A 27,798-nucleotide genomic window follows, 5' to 3' on the forward strand; every position below is an offset into this window, starting at 1 on the left:
AATCATCCAGTGAATACGTGCAACACACTGCAGGCTCATAGATATAGCACCCCCGTTTTTGCATTGTGGACAAGTTGCAGTCATTGGAATACAATTTCCCACAATTTTGAACACACGCCAAGGCAAATGAAACTTCGTTGGTGTTTTGTAAATGAAGCCTAATGTTTTTTTTTTCCACCTTTCAGTTTCTTTTTACATTTTTAACGTATAATTATTTTGTTGATTAGTTGATTATTGCATCAGGTTGACAGATAGCGGTGCTTGCTTTTTGGGAGTTTTGATGTTATTGTGTTTAAGGACATATTTGTTAATTACCTATATTTTTACAAGTGATGCTGGTTCGCTTGATTTGAAATATATTTGACATATTTGTTCAATGATGCATAAGAATACTATATTCTTTCAGCCTATGCGTCATGCTTTGTAACGGTTTTCTGGGCCTGGCCGAGCTTTTTATTCGCTGCTTTTAGCTGGCAGGTACTGACCAGAACGTACTGGAAAATAACACTTAATCGAATTAAACGGAACGCACCCCTTATACCGAATTGTGAGTTTTATTATAATTAGGGCACTGGATAAAATAAAGCGAGAACAATCTTCGAAAACGTGGCAATGGAATGAACTTTCCCCTAATCATTGCTCAGTGCTTTTCGAAGCACAATTTGCCTTTTCGAGCTGGCGTCAGCAAATCTACCAGAAGTGTACTTACTTTCCTCAAAATCATGTCCCCTTGTTACTCTGATTAAGAACGAACGCGAGCGATGACGGCTCATTCCAGGAGGTATGGAAAGAGATAATAGAGCGGCCTTTTTTTTTTTATGCAAAGCATGCTGTTTCGCCGGGACCATCTCTTAATTCGTCTCGAGAGTTTATTACATCTCTTTAATTGATCGGGCATGGAAAAAGCGCGTCGTCTATGCGGCCAGAAGCACCCATTTTCCAATTAAGTTGTCGACGAGTCATTTTCCGCCGGAATGGCAGCGCCAGCCGAAATGCGCTTGGGTTGCATCCATTTTGGACTTTTGAGTGCGAGAAGCTTGAATATCCGCCCAGACGAAGCGAAGCGAGGAACCCGCCTTGCGATGACTGAAATGAAGGGAATCATACGCAAGTGTAAGCGCATTGTGTCTGTTATTGGAGCGGCGTTGTTCGAGGGGTGCGCCGGAGCAAAAAGCCTTCGTTGGAGCTGGGAACAAAAGTGATATAGGAGGAGTACGCGGTTCGGTACGGCATACTTAAACGTGGCAGCATTCACTGGCGTTTCGCTGCTTTTCTTTTCTTTTTGTTGTTGTTGCCTTCGATAAAATTTGCGTTGCCCCTCGGAAGTTGCAATTGCGGTGGCACGCTCTGCTTTGATTTGTCGGTGCGGAACTCGAGACTGACGCCTCATGGCGGAAACGGAATGAAGTGCCGGCTCGCCGCGAAAGCGCTTTTTATTCAGGGAGCGCGCTCCTAAAGTAATTACATCTTCTTCGTGAACGGGCTTGGTTACGCGAAAAGTAAACGAAAAGCAGCTTCAGTAGGAGAAGACATTGTTCTGACTCCCCCCCCGCCGTCCGCATGCATGCGATTTCCGGAATGATTGCTGAAAAGAGTAAGACAATCCGATTGAGCGCTCGAGTGGAAATGCAATGTATGCACGCCATGCAGTGGGCTTCGCGGTGGCTTTATAGTAAAATCGTGGCTTGTTTCCTTTGATGAAGCGGGAATGTTTTGCGGGCATTGAGAATTTGCGTTTAGCAGGGTGCGCTCTATTCTTAGGCGGATATCTTGGGGGGCGGGTTAGAATCGCATCTGGGGCTGATGGCAAAATGTAAATGACTGCCATCGGGAGCGTGAGCGAGGGTCCTCGCTTGGTTTATTAATGATTTAGTGAACCTTCGAATTTAGAGTTAAGTACTCAGCATTGAGCACCGTCGTTGCAGTTGGCGTAGCCGTCGTTGATGACACAGCCAGACGCCTGCTGGTTGCGGAAGATAGTAGATAGACCATGTATATTGCAGGTGACAGAGTGTAGAGGTGACAATATCTTTCTTCATGTCGATGAGATGAATAAGGATAGAGGGTAAAGAGGCGAGAGAGGGATAGATGGTCGGATGGCACAGTGGCAGGTGGAATGTGACGAGTGCGAAGGGAATCGAAACCCGAAGGTAGCCGCTGCCAAGAGAAGACCACGGAGGGTGGTTAGAGTGGAGGGAGGAATCTATGACGAAGGCTGTAGACTGTACCACCTGAGGGTTACTACAGTGAAATCAGAAGGTTATGGCGAGAGCGCAGCAATCATATTGGGCAGGAATCAAACTGAAGCTAATGAATTAGTTTAGACACTGGGGAGAGCAACGACATGCCCCCGCATGAACATGTTTTGGATAGGTAGCATTTCACCAGGGACATCAATAGCAGACCTGATAATACCTTCGAGATGGAGATCGACGCCGGGACCCTTGGATCTTTAATAAAACAAGATATATCTGTTCCACGCATGCACTTTCGTATGGGGTAAGTGGAACACGGCAAAGTCTAAAAACTGCCGCTCCATTTAACCGAACTCGTTCCAGTTAAACCCAGCTCGTTGCTGCTAAAAGAGGAAAGAAGATGCGACTTCATTATAGCTATTCCTCACAGAGTAATTTTAAGGTCTCATGGTTCCAGATAAAATATCTGGAATATCTAAAAAAATATAAGTTCCTGGAACTTATGTGAAACCGGCGCCGTATATGAGGAACCAAGGTTAAGACTGTTCGGCTTTGTTAACATGTGCGGCTTTATATCTAGGCCTGGTGATATCTTAATTATTGTGGCAGCTTATGAGTCCGTGCTAATGAGTATGTGCAAAATAATTTAGAGCTGAAGTGAAGGAATCAATAAATGAATAAAGGTTCTGAACTTTTTCCGTGGTGAATATATTTACACAGAATATATTTACACAGCCGCTGCTCGACACCAGACCGACGGGGCATGCCGACGCCTCCTTTATAACAGTGAATAACTAGGAAAGGAGATAGCATCAGTTGAAGGATAAGACCGACGGGGCATGCCGACGCCTCCTTTATAACAGTGAAGAACTAGGAAAGGAGATAGCATCAGTTGAAGGATAAGACCGACGGGGCATGCCGACGCCTCCTTTATAACAGTGAAGAACTAGGAAAGGAGATAGCATCAGTTGAAGGATAGTTATGGATGATGAAATATATAGTAGTCTCCAACTGCACATTTGCATACATATCTGCAATTACTCACATGAGCATATCGCAGAACCAATACACCCTAGAGCAGCACTCAGAATTTGGATATCGAGTAGTGTAATCGTCGCTCAAATTTGTGCCCCGTTGGCTACGTGCTGTTTTCGCGATGTGATTGATTAAAGACCGGCGTTCCTTCTTGGCCGAGCTTAAACACAGCATACCTGCCCGCTCGCGAATACGAAATTGTAAACACAGCTCTAACGCTGGTGCTGACCGGAACGTTTTGGTGTGGAAAGAAAGAACGTGGGTGGCCTATTGTAAAAACAAAAGCTCTACGGAGCAATAACCTCACACAATCTGATCAAATCGCATAGGATCTCATACGATGCACATCATTATCATAAAATATCTTCCATAACTTATGAGTGTCCAAGAAATTATGAGATCATGGGCGATTATAAGCGATATGTATGTTATTGTTTATGCGATTTGAGTGAGATTTTGAAAATGAGATTATTGCCTCATACAATTTTTTCACTAGTTGACTTGGGGATCGCTCACATGACAAATGACAAAAATAATCATGGTTGCTTCACACGCGCTCTCTTTTAGATCGTAAGCGGTACTGTTCTCTTGCCAAGCCTCATGATCATCTGGCTCCGAACATTCGACCTCGAACTCTCGAGCTGTGCAGCAAGCATCGTTTTTATTCTCCAAAGTCATTCATTTTTGCAAGGTAGGTAGTGCGCATGCGTCGGTGTCATCTGCGCCTGCCAATGCTGCGCTGAAAAAATACGTTTGCCTCGACGGGGTTTCGAAACTCACGCCAGAGAGAACAGATCAGCTTCCCTGGCCAAGGCATGACAGTACTATGCCATCACGCAGCCGATCACGCCTCGTATAAAACTGCAATACACTCTCGCACTGTACTAAACATTCTCGCATTAATGAAGTTTCGTATGCTGGGATCCTTCGAACACGCCATTCACATACACCATCTAGGCGAATGTGGGCGTAGTGCTGGGCAAATCTAGCAGGCGACGTGGATTTGCCCAGCACCACGTCTTACGGTAGACTGCACGGATGGTAGGAAAATGGTATAGCGCTAGAAACCATCAGACATGCACGAAGAATTGGGCAGGAACGCTAGAGAAAACGACTGACGAAACTTACAGTGGGCTTTTCCTAAAGTCAAGCATTTTGCTTAGCCACCGTGGATCACTAATTCAGGCGGTCGGCTACTGAGCCTGGAGTCCCGGATTCTATCCCATCCACGTTCCCTTGAAGGCTGAACACAAGGCGCCCGCGTGCAATGCAATGTCAATTCACGTTAAGCTAAGCCGATTTGTCGAAATTATGAGAAAGCGTTCACTACGGTGTCTCTGATCGGCCTGCGCTGGTTTGGGAAGTTAAATCACCATTAATCATAAGCCGTAAGTTCATGTGTTCGGAGGCAAAGTAGTCATTCGTTAGCGCTTGAAAAGAGCTTCTGAAAACGTTAAAAAAAATTAACGGCGTGGTTTAGGTGTCCACAGAACAAGTGTGAGAGATACGGCGCCTTTCCTTTCCTGTGAACCAACTATTATTATTATTATTATTATTATTATTATTATTATTATTATTATTATTATTATTATTATTATTATTATTATTATTATTATTATTGTAACTTACAGCTTCAAAATCAACGTCATCGTGGTGGAAAGAATGGGGAGGAGTATATCCTTGACCTTAGTAGATTCTCGATCCCTTTCCAGTTTTAGGCACGACTGGCTCGTCCCTCACCTAGGCTTGCTCGTCGCCCCTAGTCCTACTTCGTTAACGGCGGCGTCGCGTAAAAGCCGCACAGGGCACGTAGCCGCGCTCTTCGTCGAAATCGGTGAGGTTCCCGCTATCTACTTTGAGGAACACATTTGGAACTAAAGTGAATAGGGAAGCTGGAAGTCGCAGTAAGCCTCCCTAATTGCAGCAGCTCCGAGCGTCAACCCATTAGCGAAGGCTTTTAGCGGGGACGGCCTGCGGCCGTTCTGCTCGATGAGCAGAGAGATCTGCGCGTGCGTGACGCCCTCACTCATCCTCCTCTCCCCTCTCCAATCGAAGTCACACTTTGCTACTGAATTACGAGTAGAACGAGGTTCAGTAGCTTGCTTCGCAAGCGAAACGAGGAGCCTCAGATTACGTGGACTGCGCTCTCAACGTCCAGCGCTATTTCACTTCGCCCGAACAGCTGCCGTAACGGTCGAGTGGCAAGCGCACCGCCGGCAATTTTGTTTTTCTTTCGCAATTCGCGGGCTGTAATTCGTTTTACCCGAAGCTTATCAACGGTCTTTGGTCGCGTCGTATCGTGGTTCTATTTTCGTTTACCTTGCTCCAGTGGCGTGATGTAATTATAACGCTAGACGTATATATCCCTGTCGATGTGAAGAAGCTAAATAGAGGTATAAAAATAATGATTGTTTCAGTCTTTCCTGAAGACGTAGAGAGATGGAAGCGCTGAATGTAAGAGTGTGGGCCGTGGCTCGCCAGTGCGTCTTCGTAAAAGCTCCGAGGAGGCACGGACACAAACGCAGATAACGTGAAGAGGGGGAACCGAGGCGCCGACTCTCCTCGTTTCGCAGTCGATTTGGCGCGCTATGCTTGAACGCGTCGGTGACGTATCCCGTCTGCAGCTTTCCACCGCGACCTCTCGCTATATGGCCGTCAGTTCTCTTCATCGCATCTTTCCAACAGCGCCGCATTTTTTTTTTTTTTCTCCGCGTACTTCCCGTCAGTACATATGAGCCCACCGCTTTGAGACCAAGTCCAGGAATGACAGCGTTGACACGCGCTCCGTCGGGGGCGGTGAAGAAGCAGCGAAGAAGCTATAGAGCTGGAGCCTCGGAAAGACATGTAGTTAGAAAGGGGTAGTTAATAATTTATGGCGAGGAATGGAAACGTACAGTAACTGTCTAATTTATCTAATTCAGGGTAGGACGCCCCAGCCGCGCAGTGAGGGATAGGACGAAGCGAGTGAGAGAACGAGACAGAAAGCGTCACAAGTAGTGCGAACTGCATGCGCACGGGCGTCTTGCATTTTTCTTCGACCGAAAAAAAAAATGAAAAAGTTTTGCTGTTTGTTTCTGGAAAAGTGAAGACGCGGTAATTGTCTCAATTTTCTTGGAGACCTCAACCGCGCCGTGAGGCAACGGGGAGTGTGGCTATGGAGGAGAAGGGAATAAAAGGCAAAGAAAAGGTGGCGCTGCTGTTGATACGAAGGGGGTCATGAGAGGAAGGAGGTGAAAGAAGCTGTAGGGGAAGATGGAGGAAATGCCACGACGCTACGCTCAATGCTGAGTGACCAGCGCTGGCAAAGCTTACAACACGCGTATTCGCTGAGGTAGCACCGGCGCTTCGAGAGCTAATAGTTCGCCACGAGTGCAGAGTAGGAAAGTCGGTTGAATCACAAGAAGCCATAAATGAACGCTTGAATACCTTGCCAGAGAAAATGTTTTTCCTTGTGACAGTGGCGCAGTAGCATGATTTACCATGTTTAGCTTCTCGTTTCATAATTTACCATGTCCTCGCCCTAACCGACCTCAACGGTTAAGAATCATATGGGTCAGACGGGATGTGCTTGTGCGGTATACGAGCTTTAATTGTGAATGTTCCACAGCTCTACACGCGATTATTATGTATGTATGTACCACGCTGCTAACTACCACCACGCTAACTAGGACATAGATAGGTGGACAGATAAATGGGATCGAGGGAAAAAAGAGGGAATCAGAAGCTGCAATGCAAGATTAGTGTCCCGAGTTCGCATCTGTCTTTTTTTTTTTTGTGTGTGTTAACAGATTCTGCATGGAGTCGAAAAGAATTTCAATGAGATAGTAATTAAAAATGTATCTCGGGGTCCGGGGATGGCTAGTGAAAGTGAGTTCCTCGCCCGTCGCGTTTGGTTGATCACTTTCAGTTGCCAGATTATTTCATCGCGCAGGTACCGTCACAATAGGAGGGAACAAGCGCAACTTTACCTTCCGGGATTCGACTATGCGAAAACTCGGCCCCAGCTTTGCCCCGCCTACTCGGAGCATTTGTGTAAAGCTGTCTCGCGCACAGGATTTGCCGGGGCAACGCAAATTTTCGGGGCCATCCGCTCTCCTTCCGGAAAGCAGAGCTTGTAGATTTTACAGAGTGGACAGACTAGCATGGGGCCCCCAGCGACCCCTCTGTAATCGTTACGGTAATGCGGCCTGTTTGTAAATGACCTGAGAGGAGACCGTGGGTTTGACAGGGCAAGTACCTTCGTTCGAATCCGACTTCCCTGATTAGCCGAGAGCCTTGAACGTTTCAGATGCACGAAAGTAGCGTACCACTGCCAACCTTGCGTGCGGGTGTAAATAAGACAGAAATTTAGGATTTCATTGCAATCCAACCTTCCAAAAAAAAAACAACAACAACAAAAAACGTATACAAAGACGCTCCCACTTTTTCGCATAGATAGAAAAAAGTTTTAGCGGAGTTTCCTAGGTTGGATCTACAGCGTATTGCACTCTTTTAATCCTTAGAGCTTGAATTTTGCACACCATTAGCATTTCGTCGACAGCATTTCATTATAAAGAATTTGCTCACGGCGCTTCCCTGATTCGATCACAGTGAGGTATTCGCATTGTCGGCGGTGACATCGAAGCAAAACAAGCCACTGTCTCCGCAATGACGCTGGTGGCGCTATCTCGTTTTGTTTATAGCAACACGGCCATAGAAATTCGGCGAAAAAAGGTAGGCGGGTGGAGTTGTTTTGTGGAAGCTTTGAAGAGCTTTATCAACTTCTTCATTCACCATGGCTTTGTATGGCCACAACAGTACTAAACTTGAATAGTTTTTGTGTATCCTAATAAATCCTATTGAGCTTGGAACGCAACGAGATTGTGCCACTGGTCCCACAGGAGGGACATGCGTCTTGTTTTGTTTCGCCGTTTTCGTAGACCATGTGAATATCCGACTTCGTTTGATCGAATCAGGCAAGTATAGCCAAACAAATTGGATGTAAGAAAATTGTGATGACCAACTGCCATTCCTGCGTGAAGTTTGAGCCCTAAGGGTTCAACGGTTTAACGCATTATTGCACAACACGCTTTACTAGTCTAAAAATTGTTTGCTTCAAGCTACTAAAGCTCATTGATCAAAAATGACATAACTTGCCGCGGTAATACCGGAAGGCCACACCAACGCATTGGCTGATTATATCGAAGATAGAACGTATAATTTCAGCCTTTGTAAAATGTCTTGAAGCCACGCTTCCTTCAAGATCGAAAAAGATAGTTGAGGTTTAGCTTTAGATAATCCCGGTGGGTTGCGTAAGCAAAGCCGACGTAGCTTCTTTTTCTTCTTCTTCTTTTCTTCCTTTTCTTCCTTTTCTACTTCTTTATTTTCTTGTTCTTGTTCTTCTTCTTCTGCGCGGCATGGCTACCAACCGGGTTTACCCGACGGCTTGAAGAGAGGCCCCATCTGCCGTCGCTCAAAAGGTCAAACGTGGCTACCGGCCGGGTTTACGCGACAGGCCGAAACCTGGCGTAGTCTCAAAACGAAGTTTTCGCTCGAATGTAGGTTGAAATTGAACAATAATCATGGACAGCAATGTACCAGCTTTTGAATCCTTGGTTCTCTTCAAGAAATATTTATTCATTACTCTCAGCAGAACATACACCTACCTGCTATCACCTATTGGCCATGTTTAGAACAAGTTTCCATTTAGCAAACAAAATTTGATAATTTTGTACCTTTCTTTTTTGTACTTCATAAATTTTGTTTCTTGCTATTTATTATTTATTTTTGTACATCGATACTTAGCATCGGGAATTCCATTAGCTTTCCATTCTGTGTAATTTGACATTATGAGCAATGTTTCGAACTTGAATAATTAAAATGGTTATTTCATTTCATCGATTACACACTAAATTTTCTTCATTAGCATAATGAAGCATTGCCTTTTCATTGTAAGCATTAGAACAACTTTGATCCCTCTTTTTTGAAGGTTTCATTTCTTCCGCTATAACAATTAATCTATCATTTAAGCACACTAAATTTTTTCGTTTAGCATCATTAAGTATTGGCTTCTCATTATGAATATTTTGACAACTTGGCAGCTTTGAATACCTCTTTTTCAATTATTTTATTATTCAGTTAGACAGTACAAATATTCAATATTACCATCATCAATCATCGCCTTTTAATTGTGGTCATTTCGACACAATTGAACAACCCTTTCCATTTGATAACTTTTTAATGTTCTTAATTATTCTATTATAATGATTTCAATAAATCGCCATTGCATATTACACAACAATCAACCATTACTCAATACAACGGTAAATTACTACGATACATGTTTTTTTTTTTTTTTTTTTTTTTTCAACGCAGCCCTCGGTTATTTCCGACAAGCGTTGCCGACAACTACAACGCCGATGGCTTTTCGGCCGAACAAGTTGTATAAGCGGTCGCTCAAAAATTACTTACCTCGCCTGGTAAAGTTCCATGTGCCACAGGCGAGTGTCCTCATAAAACACACCTTTCCAAGGGCAATGTTGCTTTGGTCAACAGTTCCACGGTGCGTTTGAAGCCACATGCATGTGTGTCATTCAGTACAGCGACCTCTTCGTTGCCCACGTATATCTCCTGCCAAACTTGGCCAATACATTCTTTGAAGAATGATGTTAGAATGACGGGCTGTAACGAGATATAAAACAGCTGTGAAAATGCACATAACGACAACCACATGCACGCAAGTAATATCACTTATCGACTAACATCAGGAGTTACCAAGGAGATGACGCTTTGTACTTGAGTAGTATATAAATGGCCAATTCAAAAATCCCAACGGGATAGAAGTTTAATCCTAAAGACCCAATAGTAAATTAATCAGAGTAAAATTAGCCCAACAGCATAGATAATATGCCTTCGCAAATCGGTGTTCTTTTTGTCATATGGATTAACACAGCAGCGCGACACAGGCTATGAGGGATGCCTTTGTGGGCATCTCAGTAAATTTGTACCATGAGGGGCTCTTTAACTGACATCGCGCAGCACATGGGAGACACGATTTTTGCCGCCATCGAAAAGCGGCTGCCGCGACCAGGATAGCAGCTGCGTACTTGCATCCGGTAGCCTTTAGTTCATTGCTTACAGCACAGACTGCGCTTTCTGTAAGGCTGCTTTTGAGAAAAGTTTGTAACAACGAGCAAAAATCAAAGGCCGGTTTGCATCCCACAGCATATCATGAATGTGTGCGAGAAGTCTTGGTTTGCGCGAGTTAGGGAAACGATACTATCTGTTTGTGACGAGCCATCGCGATTTCAAACAAAGCGCTACGTTTTCAAGCAGTCAGCACTTACCTAGGCACTAGGCCGGCTGCAGGGTGTCGTGGAGGCACAAACATTGCGTGTTCTTCATTCACCTCTGACATCAATTATCCGCTGCTTTCTGGACCTTAGGAACTAGGTGTCGAAGTCGCAATAGTCCATTTTAACGGAGCTTCGAAATCAGTGTGCTTCCGTCTGATTTAGGTGCGACAAGAAAGGAAGAGCACTAAGGAGCGCAACAAAACGAAGTCGCGTGGTTGATAAGACGCCATGATTCGTGGCTATCGGGAACGTGCCCATGGCTTATCGCAATGAAGCGCTTCGCGCCGCTTTCGTTGCCACGGGCGGGTCGCCCTCCTGCTGATGCGTATACAGCGTGTGAACTGTCGAGTTTCGTTCGCTATCTTGCAATCTTCGGCGAAGCTCGGGCTCGGCGTCACGGAACAAAGCGCACGGTCATGTCTACCTGATAGTGGCAGGTATACAGAATGTTTAGTGTGCTTAGAGAGATTGAACTTCATGGGGCAAGCGTCGTGACGAGTTTTTTCGAAGCCGGGGCTCACTCACGTACGGTAGGTAAGGTGACTGGCACGCATGTGCTTGTAGCGTGAATCACACGGTTGCAAAAATTTCTTTCCAAGCGTTCTTTCGCGCAGCTTGCTGAGCAGAAACTTGGGGAATAGAGAAATTCCATGTTGTCGCCGGCGATTTGCGCCAAATAATTTTATTTGATTTTGCTTATGAGTGTTAGCAATAAAGCAACTTGACCTGTAAAATGGAGGGTTTCATTTCCACCCACGCACGCGGCGGCTTGCGGGAAAAAACTACAGAACATTTTTTTATGTTACGACAGGATTTCTGTGCGGTTTTTGACGGGAAATCTGTTGTGACAACAGCACATTCTGTAGTAACATCAGAAATTTCTGTAGTTACAACAGAAAAGTGCGACAGAACTACAGACAACAGCAATATACTACAGAAAACCTACAGAACTACAGAAAAATCGGATGGTTACGACAGAACTACAGGGTATTTTGTCGTATTTTTGACACAGTTCTGTAGTTTTTTTCGACTGGGGCGCGCGCGCGATGTTGAGAAAGATCGCCGCTGCGACGAATGTGATATTGAGGGCGTCGTACACAACTCTCAGAGTGCCTCAACCGGAGTACCAATTAATGTTAGAACCCAATCGTGCCAGCCGCGTTCGCATATAGAGGCGAAACGTAAAGGGCGCCGGTGTGCTGTGCCCTTGCCTCCGCGGTTTGGTCCGGCAGCGCGCTCGCAGCTGACCGCAGATGCCACGACTTAACATTGTCCGGGCGCATATATACTGACCCCAGGCAGTGAAATGAGCAGCTCCCATGTAATGCAGCGGGCCTTCATTATTTTATTTCGTTAGTATAACAGACCTTATATGTAGAATCTTTTCGCAGAACGTGTCATCAGAGAGTTTGCCCACATCCTAAAAATTCGGCCGCATGGACATTCGAAATTTCACATCGTCCGAATTTAACCAAAAATAGGGGTCAACCTACATTTTATATTGCCAATTCAATGGTGACCTTAAATTGTGGGTGGCCAACCGCCAAACACCAATTTCTCTAGTGCATGAAATTATGTTCACGAATATTTTGTCCCTCAATTCTCTTTGGATTATGTATATTTACTTGGCTTCGACATTGAATCATCACAGCATTGCAGGTCGTCTGGCAGTAATATTGGAAGACGAAAACTTTTTTTTTGTAAATTCAGCACTCGAAGCGGCTTCTCCAAAAGCAGAGTTTCCTTTCCGGTTACGAACAGCCGAAAAAAAAAATAAAAAGAAAACTTATGTAAATAATATCTGCACCACCAGAATATACAAGACACATACGACATCAGTGTACGGAATTATAATTGTACCAATAATCATATATAAAAAGAAAGAACCCAAACCAAGCCTGATATTGTCAGCTTCTTTGTTATAGCCCTCGTCAGTGCCAAATATTACGCAAATGTCTATGCTCTTAATGTCAAGCCAATAATAAAAGATCTCAAACTTGGAATCAAATGTATGCAGTGCGCTGTGTAACGGTAAACACATTTTGTGCTCTACTGCAGCCACCCAGGCAAAAAACACCTGGTTTCAAATAAAAAATTCCCAATTGTGTTTGCTCCTTTTGTTGCACCAGTGGGCATGGTCCATATTCCAAATGGTGCCAACTTCTCCGAGGGAAAAGCACAAGTGGAAATTTTCCAGTAAAATCAACTTTCTTTTTCGACATTGCTGGGTTTACTGGAACGCCACAGTGTTTCTTTCGAACACGTTGCAGGTAAGTGGAACGCGCTGAAGTTGAAAAAACGACTATTCTATTTACATAGAGTACGTTCCAGTTAAAATGCGCTCCTTCCAGTTAAAGAGAGGGCCAGAGACGCGACATAAGTGTTGCGTTCCACATAGAGCAACCTGATAGCGTCTGGTTCCAGATAAATTACCTGGAAAAAGTGATTTATGTGGAACTTATGTGGAACCGGCGACGTTTATGTGGAACCAAAATTAAGAGTGTATGTCCGACAGGCGGTTCGGTCGGCATGCCAAGCCGGCCAAAAGTCCACTCACGGCATAATAGGCACGCGTTGGCGGCACAGGTACACGCTGAACCAGTCGTGATTTGTCGCCCTCTCTGATTACACGTGTCACGGCTCCGCGTTATACCGTTACTCAGCTGTCACGCTGATCGCCCTGTCTTTCCGCTGGTGATGATCTGATGTAACAAGTCACTAGACTAACATATTAGGCTACATTGGAAATTTTCGCCAAGTAGGCTGGGCGCATGACGCAGCTTATAATACAGAGATGTGCGAGCGAGGCTCTCCGCTACCACCGCGGAGTGTCGCTGCCCGAGTTTAATGTTCAGCAGGACGCGGCGAGCACCGATAAAAGCAGGTTTCTAAACTCCCAACCCCGCTCGCCTTTCTTCCCGCGCGAGGGGATGAGATTTACGGCTCTCGCAAATGCGAGAAATCCCTATAGCCGGCTTGGCAGCCGAGGCTCACATTAGGGGCTGATATATGCCGCGCAGCACATATATATCCCGCTCGCCGGAGAGTCGTGCGCGGGTCGCGGATCGCTAGGACGCAGAGCGCGGCGCCGGATCCGGGTGTCGTGCTTCGCCTTTGCCGTAGAAGGTGCACGGGGGGCTAGGAAAATGGGGGAATGAGTCGCTTTAGAGGGCGACGCGCGCGCAGTCGTGTTTTAATTCCGACAAGGAGCGACGGCGTACGCCTGCGGATTAATTGAAGTAAGCGCTGCTCCGCTTTCCCTGGCGCTTTCTCCGAAGTGTCCCCTAGGCGTGAGACAAAGGCGTCTCAGCGGTGGCATGGTCATTTTCGGATCGGCCGCGGCCTTTGTACTGGCCAGTCGGAGACGCCTTCGTTAATTAAAGCCGCAGATCGCGAGGATGTTTTATTCCGCTGCGCCCTGTGGGCGTTGTACGTCATGTCTGTGCAGAAAGGCGACAGAAAAAAAAAGAAACAAGAAAAACTTCTTACCCTCATTCCATGGAAGAAATTACAGCTATTGTCATAATTCCCCTCCAGAGAGCGCGGCGTCAGTTTTAATCTATCCAACGTTCCCTTGACCTGTGTAGTTCACCTGTAGTCATGTACAGTCCTGGCACGCTGCCGACACAGCCCTCTCCTCCAATCTCGTCTATATAATATTGGTTCTTCATGCCTTCTTTCGACGCAATGCGTTTTTTTTTCCTCTTTGTTTTCTTCGGAGGGTGTACGAATTTATTTATTTATTTATTTGTTCATTCCTCAAAGGTCCAGGGACATTACATGAGGGGTGGGCTATAAAATTTAATATGAATACAGAATATCTTCGATGGCGGTTTTGTATTGGTTGAAGTTGGTGCTGATTGCCACTTCGGATGGAAGGCCATTCCAGTCTCGAGCTGTTGTCAAGAAAAAGACTGATAATATGTATCGGTGCGGGCTTTCATTGGATAGATGGCGTTAGGGTGAGAGTGACGAGAAATGCGATGAGCACGTGCCACAGGAATAGTTTCAGGATCAAAGGTATGATAAAATTTGTGATATAAGGAAAGACGAGCGATCTTGAGACGACATTGTATTGCACATATAACAACCATTGTTCTGTTGTATTGAGCTTGGCACATGGAATGTTTTTCAAGGTGCTGCCAAGAGGGCTTCGCGATTTCTCCAAGAAGTTCCAAGGATTCACCTAGTGGCTCGAATGAATTGAGTAATATATCGTACACAGTCAACGACAGAGCGACGCGTCCTCTTCACCGTCGAACATTTCCTGTGTTGCATTTACTCAGCAGGATTAAAAAAAAAGAAAAAAAAAAGAATTGCCCCTCTTTATTCCTTTCATTCTTTTTCTTTGCAACAAAAAAAGAAAGGGGGATCCCCAGGAATGTTTTGATAAAATTCACTTTCAATACCATAACAACAGCACTATTCGAAGCGGGCATCCATCAAGGACAGGCTATGACAGACTGTTCACTAGGTAGTGTGCTGCTGCATGTCGAAAGATTGCCCCTGCTGCGAAATTACCTCTATTCCAATACGCTTTAGGTTCGTGGTTGACATCTTCGTTTGGCCCCCTTAACATTTGTGTATCTGGATCACGAATTATCATTTTCAACCAATGACAGGAGGAAACTACGTTGTGTGGGTAGAGGTTGTCTAGGGACATTCATCATATGAGACCTAAGTAAAAAAAAAAGAAAAAAAAACTTACATGCTGTTCATTTCAGTCACGTGAGGCAAGTATGACGTGATTCATCAAGGAGGTCGTGGTATCCACGGTAAAGTGGCGAAAGCGTGCTTTCTACTGTAAATCTGTTTTGAGGCGAACGCAGAAAGTACGTGCGAAAAATTTCACTTAGTTTTACAAATATGCGACTGTCAGCAGTACCGCAGGGGAAAAGGGGGAAGGGAGTTTAACCGCGAGGTGTTAAAGTGTGCAATTTACGATTAGAATCTTGCCACTTTGAATGAATACTGTTTTCTTTTTTGTGTGTTGGCATTAGGACGCTCATCGTCGGCCCTTGTGCCGCCTCTCCTCACCTCCATCCTGAAACGCGACCAGAATTTTCTAGAAGCCACCTTGTACCACACGCCCACGGGGAAAGCAAATTAAAAGACCCAAATGGGCCGTCTAGCATCTAAAGATGTGTACAAGAGGTGCAAACGGCAGGCATACTTTAATTCTAACGCACCCATCCCCTTATGGATCGCACTGAATTTTCGTAACCATTTTTTTTTTTGCTATATGTAGAAGTTGGGTGAGTTTAATATTTCCTTCGTTTCAATTCCTAACGAGCAAGTTCTGCGTAGCAGATGAAGTGACTCAGGCAGCATACACCATTAGACAAATATGGTACTGTGCTGTCAATGCCCGGCCCAACATAGCACCAGTTACTGTAACCGCAGTACCTATCTTGGGCCGACGTTTTGTGCCTCCTGGGCAGTGTATTGCCGTTTCCGCACGCTATTTGCTTCTAACACTATTTTGCCATGATTCGAGCTTCAATTCGGGTCCGATAAACCAGTGAGCTCAAAACAAGCGTTAAAGTAAGCCTAACTATAGAAACGTGCTTGGGCAGCAGTCCGCTGCCTGACGCCACGCACATTCCGCTAAGGTGATACGCCATTTTTGAATACATAATTAAAAAAATATAGTGACGGGCCGAGGAAATATTAATGAAAAAATGAAACGAGAACTAAATTTTAAAGCCTTGCTTCGCCACTCTCGCACCGACGTTAAAATTACGGGCTGCGCAGGTCGCCGCGCATGTGAGACGCTTCATTATTCTTCTAGGCAGCAGAGTTGTGTAGACGTGATGTGTTGGAAATGTCTCCACCTCGCTCACTGCGAACCGCCTGCGTTGCGTTCTCCTCCGAAACCATTCTGGTCACCTTCGGCTGTACGTGCCTGGAATGAGAGATGCGGTCTCTGCGGAAGAATAAGCCGTTTACGCCCAACACTCACCCAATCGAAAGTGTGCACGTTTGAACGAAGCACAAATAAGTCCGCGGTGCCAGCAGGGACTGGATCTGACATATTGCAGGGTAAGAACAGAAAAAGACAGCACGCGAAGGCGGCTTTTTTTGAAGTGTTACTAAAGAAAAGAATTGAAACAAACTGTTAAAAAGACGTGAATTTGAAAGAATTATTCAAGAAAATATTGCGCAGAAGGCGTTGGATCAAAGGGAGGACGAAACGGCCCATAGCGATCGGCAAACGGGCTTACATGAAAATGCAGCAGAAAAATACTAAAGTAGTATAAAATAACGCGATTTGGGAACTTGGCGATCGCGCTTTGGCGGCACGCGAATCTGTCGAGCTGCTTTGCCGCATATGTCCTCGGCTTGTAAGAGCTACGAGGAAGCCCTTTCTCGTGACGCGTCTTTTTTTACTTGAAAGAATTTCCTTGCCTCAGATGTCGTTAACGTAATGAAGATGAAAGTCCAAGGGCTCGCTGAAAAGATATTGAAATTTGTACTTAAAAAGTTTAAAACAGCGCAAGCGACGGAGGAGCTTAACGGACCTGGTGCGAACAAAGCGCTCATGATCACGAACGCTGGCTGCACACTTTTTCATGTACGTAGCAAGGCTAGGACGAGGCAAATAAAGGCAATAAATTAAACACAAGTGAAAAGACAACTTGGTGCGAGCTGAATAACCGACTGTTCGTTTCATTAAATACCCACGGCGTTATGATTTCTTTATTCTATTTCTGGCGGGCGGTCCAGAGCGGGTGGTAATCTACATTATGCCTGGCCAGCATAATGTAGATTAACATAGCTTCAACCGGTGTGCGAGGAAGGCTTGGAGTACGAGTGGGTCGGGCGCATGCACGGAGCACGTGTTATGCTCACCAGCCCGTGGAGCCACCATAGTTAGGTAGACCTCCATTACTGCGGGCCGTAATGAGAAATTTTCCTTGCTTCGCTTCGAATTTATTGTTTCCCTCTATTTATACGACTACCTCGCTTATTTAATTTACGACGTCAAGTTTTCGTTCACTGCTCAGAGCGCGAATGAAAACAAGCTGTGTTTTGGTTTCTTAGCAACGCTTCGCGAGCGAACGCTTCGAGATGAGGTAGCGAATGTGTCTTAGATGATTGGTTTTTCCTTTAAGTGTGCTCACGGCTGTTGCCTCATAAGAGCCTTTTTTATTAGAAGTAAGGCGTTATAAGCCTTACGGGTTGTGAAGTCATCTCGTTAGAAATATTTGTTCGTGCAAAGTGTTATATATATATATATATATATATATATATATATATATATATATATATATATATATATATATATATATATATATATATATATATATATATATATATATATAAAACGTGCATGTGATGTGTTTAAACCAAATGTGCTGGAAAAAATAAAAAGAAACAATCCACCCATGAAGCGCGCATAATGCATTTGAATGCATGTTCAAATTTCTGCGCAATGCGGGGCGGTTCTCGGAAAGGGAATTGCAGACGTGTCTCGGAGCACACGAAGAAGGACAAAGGATAAAATGAACTGAAGAACGTCCTTTGTAAAGCACGTGGGCTGCTTGGGCGCAAATAGAGGCACCAGCGCGGACGTGAGCTTTCGTGCGCTTTCATTCATGATGAGCCCTTTTCTTAGCTTATAGCTACGAAGCTACGAGTAGTGTTTGGTACGTTCCATGTCGTTAATAAAAGAGGGGCTTGGCCAGCGTATAGCTATTGAAGGTTGGCGGTTAGCAATACTTGGACAGTCTCTGAGGCTTTGTTCTTTCGGTCCAAAGGTACTGTTCTGCTCCGTTAGGGGCTCGAAAGCTGAGCGGAGAGCATACGAAGCCTTTTTATTTAGTGAATGATCGTAGTCCTTAAATAGGCATTCAGGCGTAAGCTAAAGTGGGGCCGTAAAGCATTTAAAAAAAATTAAAATGTGCAGCTTTGAGGGAAAACGTCAGCAAACGATGCAACAGAATTTAGAAGTGCAATGCAATATGCATAAATCCTTCCGATTCTGGTATAATCAATGTGTGTGCAGGTTTCAGCATATCACTGGATAAGGTACAAATGCAATAAAAGAAACAGATGGACAGAACTGAAGAAGAAAACACATTGTGACACACAACGAAAACAGATCAGAGGTTCAAGTGGAGTTACATCATTTTCGACTTCGGTATTCAGAAATGCTTTAGACTTAAGGTAAATTTATGTGCATTGTAGTGCTTATGAGATGTGGTTGCGTATTCTGAAACAAAAACAGTGAGAATTGAATGCTTCTGTTTTTACGTAATTAAAGAAAATTATAGGGTCACTGACCAAGTCAAAGTTTAATAAAAACGAAATGACGTTTCGGTAGCCCTACGGCTTCCTTGTTCACGTCATTTCGTTTTTATTAAACTTTGACTTGGTCAGTGACCCTATAATTTTCTTTATGTCACCACCTGACCGGACAATGTTTCGTCGAACTCTTGATTACTTTTACGTAATTAGTACGCGCTCCTTTTTAAATTAGGCTGTTGGGTACCATATCTCATGTTGCCCGTATTGGTGAGGACTTTGTTCGAAATGAGAGCTACAGATGTTTCATTGTTGAACAGCCTGAACAGGAGAACTTTATGGCCTTCTTGTCAGTGAGATTTAAAACATGATTATGAAATAATAGCTGCCTTGCATTAATGGTGTGTGCATTAAATGCTATAACCTATTGCTGGATTTTGAATATTTGTAGTGACAATAAATGAGTGTTATCAGTCCAGCACGAGAGTATGCTGTAGTTAATATGGCTGTTAGTGCAGCTTTTGCTCAATGGCTGCTCAGCGGTAGGGTCAGTCTACGCTTGTATGCGTTGTGAGATACTACAAGTACGGCTGCTCCTGGATGGCTGCTCAGCGGTAGGGCCAGTCTACTTGCACTTGTTGTGAGATGATACAAATGCGGCTGGTCCTCGACGGCTGCTCAGCTGTACAGCCAGTCTAGCTCGTACGCGTTGCGAGATGATACAAATTCGGCCTTTTCTCGATGGCTACTCAGCTGTGAGCCAGTCTACTTGCACTTGTTGTGAGATGATACAAATGCGGCTGGTCATCATCGATGGCTGCTCAGCTGTACAGCCAGTCTACCTTGTACGCGTTGTAAGATAATACAAATGCGACTGCTCCTCAATGGCTGCTCAGCTATAGAGCCAGTCTAGCTCGTACGCGTTGTGAGATAATGCAAATGTGACTGCTCCTCAACGGCTGCCGAGCTGTACAGCTAGTCTACCTTGTACGCGTATGCGGCTGATCCTCGATGGCTGCTGAGCTGTACAGCCAGTCTACCTTGTACGCGCATGCGGCTGGTCCTCGATGGCTGCTGAGCTGCACAGCCAGTCTACCTTGTACGCGTTGTGAGATTATACAAATGCGACGGCTCCTTGATTGCTGCTGAGCTGTACAGCCAGTCTACCTTGTACGCGTTGTGATATGATACAAATGCGACTGCGCCTCGATGGCTGCTGAGCTGTACAGACAGTCTATCTTGCACGAGTTGTGAGATGATACAAAAGTGGTTGCTCCTCGATGGCTGCTCATCGGTAGAGCCAGTCTACCCTGAACGCGTTGTGAGATGACACAAATGCGGCTGCTCCTCGATGGCTGCTCAGCTGTAGAGCCAGTATATATTGTACGCGTTGTGGAAGGATAAAAATACGGCTGCTCCTCAATGGCTGCTCAGCGGTAGTCAGTCTTTGCTTGTACGCGCAGTGGGATGCTACAAATGCTGCTGCTCCGTAATGGCTGCTCAGCTGTATAGGTTGTCTACCTTGTACACGTTGTGAGATACTACAAGTACGGTGGCTCCTGGATGGCTGCTCAGCGGTAGGGTCACTCTACGCTTGTATGCGTTGTGAGATACTACAAGTACGGCTGCTCCTGGATAGCTGCTCAGCGGTAGAGCCAGTCTACTTGCACTTGTTGTGAGAAGATACAAATGCGGCTGGTCCTCGATGGCTGCTCAGCTGTACAGCCAGTCTACCTTGTACGCGTTGTAAGATGATACAAATGCGGCTGGTCCTCGACGGCTGCTCAGTGGTACAGCCAGTCTAGCTCGTACGCGTTGCGAGATGATACAAATGCGGCTTTTTCTCGATGGCTACTCAGCTGTGAGCCAGTCTACCTTGTACGCGTTGTGAGATAATGCAAACGCGACTGCTCCTCAACGGCTGCTGAGCTGTACAGCTAGTCTACCTTGTACGCGCATGCGGCTGGTCCTCGATGGCTGCTGAGCTGCACAGCCAGTCTACCTTGTACGCGTTGTAAGATGATACAAATCTGACTGCTCCTTGATGGCTGCTCAGCTGAAAAGGCAGTCTATCTTCCACGCGTTGTGAGATGATACAAATGCGGCTGGTCCTTGATTGCTGTTGAGCTGTACAGCCAGTCTACATTGTACGCGTATGCGGCTGGTCCTCGATGGCTGCTGAGCTGTACAGCCAGTCTACCTTCTACGCGTTGTGAGATTATACAAATGCGACTGCTCCTTGATGGCTGCTCAGCTGAACAGGCAGTCTATCTTCCACGCGTTGTGAGATGATACAAATGCGGCTGGTCCTTGATTGCTGCTGAGCTGTACAGTCAGTCTACCTTGTACGCGTATGCGGCTGGTCCTCGATGGCTGCTGAGCTGCACAGCCAGTCTACCTTGTACGCGTTGTGAGATTATACAAATGCGACTGTTCCTTGATGGCTGCTCAGCTGAACAGGCAGTCTATCTTTCACGCGTTGTGAGATGATACAAATGCGGCTGGTCTTTGATTGCTGTTGAGCTGTACAGCCAGTCTACATTGTACGCGTATGCGGCTGGTCCTCGATGGCTGCTGAGCTGTACAGACAGTCTATCTTGCACGAGTTGTGAGATTATACAAATGCGACTGCTCCTTGATGACTGCTCAGCTGAACAGGCAGTCTATCTTCCACGCGTTGTGAGATGATACAAATGCGGCTGGTCCTTGATTGCTGTTGAGCTGTACAGCCAGTCTACATTGTACGCATATGCGGCTGGTCCTCGATGGCTACTGAGCTGTACAGCCAGTCTACCTTGTACGCGTTGTGAGATTATACAAATGCGACTGCTCCTTGATGGCTGCTCAGCTGAACAGGCAATCTATCTTCCACGCGTTGTGAGATGATACAAATGCGGCTGGTCCTTGATTGCTGCTGAGCTGTACAGCCAATCTACATTGTACGCGTATGCGGCTGGTCCTCGATGGCTGCTGAGCTGTACAGCCAGTCTACCTTGTGCGCGTTGTGAGATGATACAAATGCGACTGCGCCTCGATGGCTTCTGAGCTGTACAGACAGTCCATCTTGCACGAGTTGTGAGATGATACAAAAGTGGTTGCCCCTCGATGGCTGCTCATCGGTAGAGCCAGTCTACCTTGAACGCGTTGTGAGATGACACAAATACGGCTGCTCCTCGATGGCTGCTCAGCTGTAGAGCCAGTCTACCTTGAACGCGTTGTAAGATGACACAAATACGGCTGCTCCTCGATGGCTGCTCATCGGTAGAGCCAGTCTACCTTGAACGCGTTGTGAGATGACACAAATTCGGCTGCTCCTCGATGGCTGCTCAGCTGTAGAGCCAGTCTACCTTGAACGCGTTGTGAGATGACACAAATACGGCTGCTCCTCGATGGCTGCTCATCGGTAGAGCCAGTCTACCTTGAACGCGTTGTGAGATTACACAAATACGGCTGCTTCTCGATGGCTGCTCCGCTGTAGAGCCACTATATATTGTACGCGTTGTGAAAGGATAAACATACGGCTGCTCCTCAATGGCTGCTCAGCGGTAGTCAGTCTTTTGTTGTACGCGCAGTGGGATGCTACAAATGCTGCTGCTCCGCAATGGCTGCTCAGCTGTAGAGCTTGTCTACCTTGTACGCGTTGTGTGATGATACAAATGCTGCTGCTCCTTAATGACTGCTCAGCTAAATGAGGGACGATTCAACAAGAATCAGAGCAGAACAGGGCTCCATCGGCATATTCCTTCGTCTAGTTCGTGGATTTTAATAGCCGAAGAGGGTTTGTTTGTTTCCCTTGTTTCAGAAGAAGGCATAGAACGTATTTGAAATGGTGCGGGCGTCAAAAGAAGGCAAAACTGTTCAACAGCCGTTATTAGAATGAATGACGTATAGCGGCACCACAGGCTAAAGATAAAAAAATGAGCGCGAGTGTGATTAGTTATTGAATGACAGATGCGACTCTTCAGATATGCGAACAGCGTAACCGCCTGTGGCTTTCATGGTCCACAAACACTGCCATTGATTAGTCGTTGAGACCAAGGTGTGGAAAACCAGCCTTGTTTGGCGGAGACAGGCTGTCATAAACAAATAAATGGCTCTTGACCTCGGCTGGGAAGACAATATTATTCATGTGGAGTCTTCGGCGCCTTTCCAGTGAACTCATTTTTTTTTTTTGCTTCAACAAAAACGACCGAGAGCACTTTCCTTGTTCGTGTCCCTCGTTGAAACTCCATGCACGATACTGCAGATCAGGGTCTGAGAAGGAGGCATCCAGATTTTTTTTTCTTTTTCTAATAACCAGCGGCTTAACTGCAGCTCAACCTTCTCACAGCGTGAAAGAAACACCTCAATCCTCACTTATTTCCTCCTCGATTATTACTCCAGATCTCCGTCGAAACCGGGAGGTATTTTCAGCCCTGGAAGCTCTGCGCCCATAACCACAGCAGTTTTTCCGCTGCGGCTTCTCAAGGGGGTTATTTAAAACTGTACCTCGATCCAAGGCTGTCTGTCTGTTCTAACAGCCCCAGGACGTCAGACCTCTATATATTGAGCCTAATTGTTTTCGAATATCTGATGATCAGATTGGTTTAACAATACTTTAATTTCGTCAACTCCTTTCGCTTATTCACCGCACTTGGTCACACTACAGGCATTTGGTCTCTGCAGAAAAAGGAATGAAAATAAAGCAAGCAATAAACCGTCGGACACAGGTTGAGCGAGGCAGTTGGCAGCAGCGACAGCTATCCGAGAAAGTTCAGTTGTTGCGCAGAAGTTTCAGAAAAAAAGAATAGATGAAAAAAAAAAAACTATGCAAGCTGGTGCGTGTCACACTTCAACCGCTGCCGTATTTTAACGAAGAAAAATTGACGCCGCATTCAAGCTGCAGTATAATGCACGACAAGGAAGATCCCGTCGGTCGTGCATGAAATATTATCTACTCTACGTAGTAGACGGCGTATATGGTGATCATCGTCAGAAGAAAGGAACCGTGAACCTCTGTAGAGTGTCCCATTCATCCATTTCGGCAATAAAATGACTAGAAATATTAGACAGTCTTGGTGGTAGCTGCTTGACCAGAATCTGTCTCTTTTCACGTACTGTTCAGTGACTGTGGCATTTCTGTAGTGGCCGCATTTAAAATATGGAAAAGCTGCCAGTCCAGCATCGGCTCTCTTCGGTCGTATTTGCTCCGGTTTCTTTATCGTTGGCTGCAATTAATCTCTGAACGCTATCGATCAAGTGTTTGTTCTGCGTATGTAGCATGGATTTATGGGCGGTAAACGCACACATATACAGTGGGCTAGAATGGCGAGATGGGTGCGCGATCGCTTGCTGCGGGTACAGCGCGCACGATCGATCGGATGTGGCGCCCTCTTCAATAGAACATAGAAACAACTATATAGGAAAGCGGATTCGGGTTGGGCCCGCTTATATACAAACCTATCAGGGCGCCTCTCGCTAAAGGGGAGTGCATCGATGTAGCGATCCCGTAAACGGTGCTCGTAAACGCATCCCTGGTCATCAGTGGAGGAGAAAGCGTTTAAGAGAATGTAAGAGTATATAGTGCGGGTAAACGATTAAAGGGTCCGCCGCGGCGCTAAAGCTTTGAGCCTAATTTCCTGCCGAGCGATGCCGCGGTTTCGCGAGTGTCAATTAACGATATCACTAACGCTCTGTAAACGGGTGAGCTGAATGACATAAAGAAAGAAAGAAAGAAAGAAAGAAAGAAAGAAAGAAAGAAAGAAAGAGAGAAAGAAAGAAAGAAAGAAAGAAAGAAAGAAAGAAAGAAAGAAAGAAAGAAAGAAAGAAGGAAAGAAGGAAAGATTGAGGGGTTTATTTAACGCAGCTTGAATGCGGCGTCAAAGAAAGAAAGAAAGAAAGAAAGAAAGAAAGAAAGAAAGAAAGAAAGAAAGAAAGAAAGAAAGAAAGAAAGAAAGAAAGAAAGAAAGAAAGATCAATTGGTACCAACAAACATCGGTCGCATCACGTCTATCAACACGTCATTTTTTCTTTACGCGCAATTTTTCGCATAATGTCACACCCATGTCACAATAGCAGGCATTTAACACTAGACGGCGCGTGCCGTACACTTAACAGCTTGAGAAGAATAACGTTTCTGGGCTGCAGATTGAGGGGTTTATTTAACGCGATTAGAGGGAGCTCGGGGAGACGAGGGGAATGGAATGAAGGAAAACGAAGGGCCAACAACAACACCAATCACTCGGCGTAAATCTGTGCTGCCGCGCTTCGCGCGAGCACTCTACACCGTCCGTCCATTCCTTTTAACGATAAGCGTCTCCTCCGAGCGAATCCCCAGCGGCAAGGGGGAAAGTGAGTACGGAAGGGAGTGCTGCTTTTTTTTAAACGCCCGCCAAGGGCAAAGCGACCGCGTAAAGTATACTGGAGAAAAAGTGACAGGCGTCGATAGCGGGGCGTTCAGGAAAATGAGAAGCAGAGTTGGGCTTCCGGGCGAGACACCGAAAGGAAGCATCGAGGAGGGAAGGTCTCGGCCCTTGGTTTGGGGCCGAGTTCGAAAGAAGAAGACACACGCCCCTGGCGAAAAGTACTGCCGCCGCCGGCGGCAAACTTGGCGAGCGGCGCGGCATTGAATGGTGCTGCTGCGCTAGTATCCGCCGCTGCTTCCGCTGGGACAGCCGAGCGATCAGGGCTCGTTTTTGTTCGAGGAACAGTTCTGTGGATTGGTTCGTATTGGAAGGGTGAGGGCTGGGAGAAAGGAGAGTAGCAGGGTGGGACTGAGTAAAAAAAAAAAAGAAAAATTGAAGTGGGAGAAGAGGGATATGCTTGCCTTTTATTTTTCGGACACGGCTATATTGCGGGAGCTCTCTAAACAATGAGAAATTCTACACGGCCCAGTTGAACGCGCTCCGCTGCCTCTCCCGCTCTGTTTTTTTTTTTTTTTTTCTTTTTCCTCCGTTCTTCGTGCTCTGCGCTGTTTCCGTTCCATTCGCGCTTTGTAGGGTTTCGCGATGGGCGTGCAGCCGTGCAGGAAGAACAAAGAAGTAAGAGAATAACCGACATACGACCAAGCGAGCAGAAGCGGAAAGGAAATGCAGGTCGAAAGATATTGCCGGATTCGGCGCCTCGACGAAGCGAGCGATGCGCGTTGGCGCGCACTTTGACGAGCACTGCGGCGCTGATGCTGAGAGCGCGGAAGCATTTGTGTACTTTATTCTCTCGTACGAGGGAGAAACGTAAGGAGGGGAGTGACTCCTTCTCCGCCTCTTCCCTCCCCCCCCGCCTCGCCCACCCCTCGAGGGAGGAACGGGGAGGAACTCAACTCGAAGCTTGGGTCATTGTTTGACTCTCGTTCAGCTCGCATCGCTTTCGTATCCGTTACTTTGATGTCTTTTTTTTTTCTTGTTTTTTTTTTTTTTTTTTTTTTTTTGCGCGGAAGCTTCCCAAAGTTTGGTCGTGTCTCGGGAACGTCTCATCTTGCGCTTCTTCTGCTCCCTCAGTCGCGCATCTTGGATGTTTGCGCTTCGGTTATGCTCGGGGAGCGGCGAAAAAAAAAAAAAAAATGTGTGCCCCAAAACGTGATGTGGCACAGAAGAGGAATGTATGCGAGTTTGACGAAGAGGGCTGTCCGTGAACGATGTTTGATATCGTTCTTTCTTTCTGAATCAGCCCTCTTCTCGATGACGACGTCACGCGGTCACTGGTCGGTGCAAAGCTAAAACAGAGCGGGAGTTTTGCCGGTTTAGTTCCAGTTTTGTTTGTTGTTGTCCGTCTTTATCCCTCATCACTGAACGAATATGCGCAAGAAACCCACTATGTTAAACGAGCAATTAGCGAATGAACTAATTTTGCGACTGACACTGTTTGTTTGTTTTTTTTTTTTTTTTTCTTTAGGGGAGCCTTCCAGTGCTATCAAATTTAATATGCGCATGGATAGGTGAGAGGAGAGACATAGAAGGATAGAGACTTCAAATTCATTAAACAAAATATATGCTTAGTCTTCGAAATTATCGCACCTTGAACATTGAAATTGACCATTTAGCAGCTCTGCATGTGAGTAGTTTAGTTATTCACCTCTAAACATTACTTATTATTTTCTTTCACCATTGGCTGATCCGCAGATGTGCCTTTATTACTGCCGGGATAGAATCTTGTCAGCTATACAGGTTATGACAGGGCAATGGAGTCGAGAGAAGGGGATCTGTGCTATACCACCCAGTGTTGGGCATGGGATAGAGATTTACAACAGAGCGTAAGCCGGTTGCAGTAGCTGACGCCAGGTTCGCCCCAGTGTATTGTTTATTGCCAATGAGCCCAGCATACTTTATTCATCGCACTGACATAGACGTTTTAACTGGCGCAGGATTCGAACAGTCCGTATAGAAGCGAGTCAAGTATACACAATGGAGAAGAATTTTGTCTTATCTCCAGGGATCGAGTGCGCTTTTCGTCTTGCAAGGCGTTGGTACCAGTAGTGGAAGCGGCTTCGGCTTCGTTCTTAGGTTCGCGCGTTGGCTCGAGAATTATCGGAACGAGTCCCGGATTATGACGCTGGCAGCCTCCGGGCTCGTCACACATTTTCCGACAATTTTGCGTACTACCGCTTTGTACGTCACACCTTTCCAACAGAAAAACAACTCCAGGAAGAATCTCAGAGAGAGGTGAGCTCGCAGCTGGTTAGCAGGCCCTCCCATTTCTCCGCACTCGGGTTAGTTTGTTTGTGGAAAGTGTAGTTGTGTTTACATTCCCATGTGACGTGGTATAGGGTCGGACTGTCTCCGCACCAGGGGCAGCTATCTCTATACTGTGTGGGAAACATTTTGTTTAGAATGTATAAGTTGTGGAAGGTGCCAGTCTGCAGTCTTCTCCAGCTGGTCGCTTCTTCTTGTGTGAGTCGCTTGTGGGGCGGAGGGTATTTTAACCTGCTGCCGCCCAAAGGGCATTGGTGCAGCACGCATGCGAGGTAGCCAGGACCAGTGGAGCCCTGGAATGAGGGAACCACCCGTGCTAAG

The 27,798-nt window shown here is 45.9% G+C and overlaps 2 protein-coding genes across 4 annotated transcripts in view; one reads left to right on the forward strand and one right to left on the reverse strand.

Annotated features, from left to right (window-relative positions):
• Positions 1-9,818, reverse strand: part of LOC146207932 (venom serine carboxypeptidase-like) — a 154,366-nt gene extending 144,548 nt beyond the window's left edge. Inside the window, exon 1 of one of the 3 annotated variants that reach the window (XM_084591635.1) lies at positions 9,681-9,818. The gene's annotated coding sequence lies outside the window, so the exon portion shown is untranslated. The remainder of the gene's footprint in view (positions 1-9,680) is intronic. The other 2 variants (XM_084591602.1, XM_084591616.1) reach the window with 2 other exon arrangements.
• The window catches only part of LOC146207933 (queuine/queuosine transporter SLC35F2-like), a 268,664-nt gene that overhangs the window by 40,003 nt on the left and 200,863 nt on the right, over positions 1-27,798 (forward strand). The window lies entirely within an intron of this gene.

The sequence above is a fragment of the Amblyomma maculatum genome, chromosome 1, assembly GCF_055883805.1.
Source record: "Amblyomma maculatum isolate TAMU_Amacu chromosome 1, ASM5588380v1, whole genome shotgun sequence".
NCBI lineage: Eukaryota > Metazoa > Arthropoda > Arachnida > Ixodida > Ixodidae > Amblyomma > Amblyomma maculatum.